At 40.0% G+C, this 5860-nt stretch overlaps 1 pseudogene; it reads right to left on the reverse strand.

The window, feature by feature from the left end:
- Positions 1 to 2639: 2639 nt before the first annotated feature.
- On the reverse strand, positions 2640 to 5860 carry LOC125593209 (annotated as a pseudogene).

Genomic DNA, 5860 nt, shown 5'->3' on the forward strand with positions numbered 1-5860 from the left:
TTTTTCCACTTAATAGTGATTCTCCACTACTTTATGTATCAAAATCAAGCTTCTTACATCGCGATTCTTCTTGGTTTAATTAGAATGACAAAGAAGTTGTCATAATCCCAAACAAGAAAACTAGGATCATCTGATTTGAAAGTGGGATAGCTTCTTCATCCTAACTCCTATGAGATTTATTCCACTTCCTAATGATTCTCCACTACTTTATGTATCAAAATCAAGCTTTTTACATGACGATTCTTCCTATTTTGATTAGAATGACAAAGAAGTTGTCATATTTCCAAACAGGAAAACTGGGATCACCTGATTTGAAAGTGTGATAGCTTCTTCATCCTAATTCCTATGAGATTTATTCCACTTCCTAATGATTCTCCACTACTTTATGTATCAAAATCAAGCATCTTACATCGCGATTCTTCCTGGTTTGATTAGAATGACAAAGAAGTTGTCATATTCCCAAATAGGAAAACTGGGATCACCTGATTTGAAAGTGGGATAGCTTCCTTATCCTAACTCCTATGAGATTTATTCCACTTTCTAATGATTCTCCACTACTTTATGTATCAAAATAAACCTTTTTACATGGCGATTCTTCCTGTTTGATTAGAATGACAAAGAAGTTGTCTATTCTCAAACGGAAAACTGGGATCACCTGATTTCAAAGTGGGATAGCTTCTTCATCCTAACTCCTATGAGATTTTTTCCACTTAATAATGATTCTCCACTACTTTATGTATCAAAATCAAGCTTCTTACATCGCGATTCTTCCTGGTTTGATTTGAATGACAAAGAAGTTGTCATATTCCCAAACAGAAAACTGGGATCACCTGATTTGAAAGTGGGATAGCTTCTTCATCCTAACTCCTATGAGATTTATTCCACTTCCTAATGATTCTCCACTACTTTATGTATCAAAATCAAGCTTCTTACATCGCGATTCTTCCTGGTTTGATTAGAATGACAAAGAAGTTGTCATATTCCCAAACAGGAAAACTGGGATCACCTGATTTGAAAGTGAGATACCTGCTTCATCCTAACTCCTATGAGATTTATTCCACTTCCAAATGATTCTCCACTACTTTATGTATCAAAATCAACCTTTTTACATGGCGATTCTTCCTGTTTTGATTAGAATGACAAAGAAGTTGTCATATTCTCAAACAGGAAAACTGGGATCACCTGATTTGAAAGTGGGATAGCTTCTTCATCCTAACTCCTATGAGATTTTTCCACTTCCTAATGATTCTCCACTACTTTATGTATCAAAATCAAGCTTTTTACATGGCGATTCTTCCTGTTTTGATTAGAATAACAAAGAAGTTGTCATATTCTCAAAAAGGAAAACTGGGATCACCTGATTTGAAAGTGGGATAGCTTCTTCATCCTAACTCCTATGAGATTTTTTCCACATAATAGTGATTCTCCACTACTTTATGTATCAAAATCAAGCTTCTTACATCGCAATTCTTCCTGGTTTGATTAGAATGACAAAGAAGTTGTCATATTCCCAAACAGGAAAACTGGGATCATCTGATTTGAAAGTGGGATAGTTTCTTCATCCTAACTCCTATGAGATTTATTCCACTTCCTAATGATTCTCCACTACTTTATGTATCAAAATCAAGCTTTTTACATGGCGATTCTTCCTGGTTTGATTAGAATGACAAATAAGTTGTCATATTCCCAAACAGGAAAACTGGGATCACCTGATTTGAAAGTGTGATAGCTTCTTCATCCTAATTCCTATGAGATTTATTCCACTTCCAAATGATTCTCCACTTCTTTATGTATGAAAATCAAGCTTCTTACATCGCGATTCTTCCTGGTTTGATTAGAATGACAAAGAAGTTGTCATATTCCCAAACAGGAAAACTGGGATCACCTGATTTGAAAGTGGGATAGCTTCTTCATCGTAACTCCTATGAGATTTATTCCACTTCCTAATGATTCTCCACTACTTTATGTATCAAAATCAAGCTTCTTACATCGCGATTCTTCCTGGTTTGATTAGAATGACAAAGAAGTTGTCATATTCCCAAACAGGAAAACCGGGATCACCTGATTTGAAAGTGGGATAGCTTCTTCATCCTAACTCCTATGAGATTTATTCCACTTCCAAATGATTCTCCACTACTTTATGTATCAAAATCAAGCTTTTTACATGGCGATTCTATACACTTTTGTGTATGTAGAGTGATGAATAAATATCAAGAGATGATTAGTGTAGATTTGGAGATTTAAGAGAGACTAAGAGAATAAAGAACAAGAGAGAATACTCAAAACTCCATTTGATTGATTAATGAGAGAGTTTACAACATATATAGAGTAGGGATACATAAAAACGTCCAGGTTCAGTCTAGCTAGGATAAGAAGCATGTGTAGTCAAAGATGCCTTATTCAAACTAGCCAATAAGGTTCCTAACATGCTTGGGTATCTTGCTTTAGCTTTCCAGCTGTGCCAGCCTGTCTAAAGCTTTCTTCCCTTGACCAGACCTTATCCAAACTCCTCCTTGCTTATCCATACTCCCCCTGGCGTGTTTCACTCTCCAAATAGGTGCAAGGTAACTTCCCAAGTCTTATAACTCAGTTACCACAGTAACAATAAAGTTACTGTGGTAAATCACCAAAGTTACTGCCTGCTCCAAATTCCTTCCTCTATCCATGTATCAACTCTTCATCTCCTCATCTCAGTTTGGAAATCAAGCTTTTTACATGGCGATTCTATACTTCAAGACTACAACATAAGACCTTCCACTCACTAATCTAATAATTCAGTAAACACTATCTCCACCTAATCACAGCTCTACAAAGTTAAGAACAAGTACGAGCTTTACAATAATCCTAAGGACATGTAGAGAATTACCATAGTTGAACCTTCGCATGCTCGCCGGAAACGGAACCGGTCCACTGTTTCCGCCGAATAAAGAGCTGCAAAGAATCTGAAACATCAAAAAAGCACCCGAAGAGGTAGCTAATATTGTAAAAGGGATCCCAACTGCTATCAACTGTCATTTAACTTATAAACATAAACCCGCAAGACATAAACTTTTTATGAACGCAAGATAATCATTAACTTGCTTGAAACAAAAGTATCATCACAAACATAAAAAGAATGAAACTTTGATAAGAAAGGAGCGAACTTGATTATTCTTACCAGAGAGATCCTCCGATCATATCCGGAGACAGAGAATTCGCCAACATGTCAAACACAACCCCGCTTCGTCCAATCTCCTTTCCATTGCAACACTACATATCAAAACAATGTACGAACTCCCACTAGGAACCATTCCTTTGCTTCTCATCGCCTTGTAAAACCCTAAACCCTGTCCCTGTGCCACCCTTCCTTTCTCACGGAATACCCTTATAGCTTCATCTACCTCAAGACACATTGCATAAGCCTTGATTATCAGATTCAACACAAATGAATCTGGAATCACTCCACTCGATTTCATCTGTTTAGTAAGCGATCTCACGGCGTGAAGATACACATAGCAAACATTCAACTTGAGTATATGTTTTGAGTCATCTGATTGAAGCATCTTGTTGTAATCATCGAAAGGTCGATTGGAAAGGAACTTACGGCCACATCAGAATCAGATTATAGTGTTGTAGAGAGGAGCACTCATTTCGCAAGCGCCGGCCACGACTTCATCGATTAGGGTTTCGGCAAACTTGTTCCGTTTTCCGGTGATTGCTTGTTTGATCATAGTCTGGTAAGCCTGGTTTCATATTCTGGATCCATGTCTCGAATTAAGTTTGAGTGGAGTCCGGGTTCGAATCCGGGAAGGGGGCGGGTTTGATGGGGGCGAAGATGAGACGGAGGAGAAGGATAAAGATAGGCGACTCACGGCGGAGGAAAGGCACGGCGGGGTCAAATTCCCGGTGCGCTTTACGGAGGAGTGGATTACGATTCGACGGAGGGTTGCTGACATCGTACCAGTGGCGGTGGAACAAGTCTTTGACATCCAGCGGCGGTACAAGGGCTTGACGGATTAGTTCCTGAATTCGACTATGAATGTGTTTCTTTGATTGGAATGATAGATCAATGGAGAAGAAAATAGAGAGTTTGAATAAGTTTCTTTTTCTTCTCTGTAAAAAGGAAATGATTAAGGCAAAAAATAACTTTTTTTTTTTTTTTATGGTGCGAATGTAAAATTTTACGAAGTGTTTTGCCTCTAAAATGGTATTCCAGCTACAAAAGTGACTTTTACGTTTCCGTTCGGCGAAATTTTTTCCTAGCGCAAATTAAATGCTACGATAGAATTATGATCCGATATTGACATTTTTGGTAGCAGTTGGTGAATTCGTGCTACCACCAACTGCTACCAATACTCATATTTCTTGTAGTGCTGGCCATTGACAACAAATTCCTCATTTTTTGTGTCCAGCAACACAACAGCTCCGTAGGAGCGGACCTCTTTGATGGTGAATGGTCCGGACCATCTTGATCGCAGCTTTCCAGGGAACAATCGTAACCTAGAGTTGAAAAGGAGCACCTGATCCTTAGGCCGAAAGTTTCGGCTGCTGATCCTCTTGTCATGATAGGCCTTAGTTCGCTCCTTGTAGATTTTTGAGCTTTCATAGGCGAGATGCCTAATTTCTTCCAGCTCGTGGATCTGCATGGATCGTCTTTCTGCTGCTGGTTTGATGTCGAAGTTGAGTAGCTTCACAGCCCATGCTGCCTTGTACTCCAACTCAACCGTACACCAGGTTATAGGGAGTGGTCCCGATCGGTGTTTTGTAGGCTGTTCTGTAGGCCCAGAGAGCGTTGTCTAGCTTGAGTGACCAGTCCTTGCGACTGGTGTTGACTATTTTCTGCATGATTCTCTTGATCTCTCTGTTTTAAACTTCCGCTTGACCACTTTTTTTAGGGTGATATGGCATGGCTACCTTGTGTTTCACGCCATTCTTCTTCAATAGACCTGCAAAGATCTTGTTGATGAATTGACTACCCCCATCACTGATGACCACTCTTGGTACGCCGAATCTTGGAAAGATTATGGTTTTGAACATCTTAGTCACCACCTTTGCGTTTTTTGTGGGACTGGCTTGCTTCCACCCACTTAGAAACGTAGTCAACTGCCACCAATATGTATTCTTTCTTGAAGTATGGTGGGAATGGTCCCATGAAATCAATCCCCCAACAATCAAACACTTCTATCTCCAAAATGAAGTTCTGAGGCATCTCATTCCGCTTACTGATGCTCCCTTGGCGCTGGCATGAGTCTCACCTAGAGATGTAAGAGTGGGCATCCTGGAACATTGTTGGCCACCAAAAGCCGGCTTGTAGGATCTTAGACACGATTTTGAATGTTGCGAAGTGCCCTGCATAAGAGGAGCCGTGACAATGAAAGAGGATTCCTGGAATCTCAGACTCTGATACACACCGTCGGAATACTCCATCCTTGCAATTTCGGTACAAGAATGGCTCATCCCAATAGTAATGTCTGGCGCCTCTTAGGAATTTTCGTTTATCATTGCCAGTGAATTTGACTAGTTCTTTTTCAGCAGCCAAATAGTTGGCAATCTCAGCAAACCATGGAAGATTGAGGTATTGCTTTTTGATCGCACAGACTAGGTGTTCCAGTGCGCTGGAGAAATCCGGACGGAGCGGTTGTTCTGCGATGCTTCCGAGACTGATCGAGTAGACGTGTTCTACTGGAAGGCTGCCATCAAGGGTTGTTTCTTCATCTATCTTCATTATGGAAAGGTGATCTGCGACGCCGTTCTCGATGCCCTATTTAACCTTGATTTCTAGGTCAAATTCTTGGAGCAATAAGATCCATCGGAGCAGCCTTGGTTTTGCATCCTTCTTTGTTAGTAAGTATCTCAACGCTGCATGGTCCGTGTGCACTAT

Source organism: Brassica napus, chromosome C9, assembly GCF_020379485.1.
Source record: "Brassica napus cultivar Da-Ae chromosome C9, Da-Ae, whole genome shotgun sequence".
In the NCBI taxonomy this organism is placed as follows: domain Eukaryota; kingdom Viridiplantae; phylum Streptophyta; class Magnoliopsida; order Brassicales; family Brassicaceae; genus Brassica; species Brassica napus.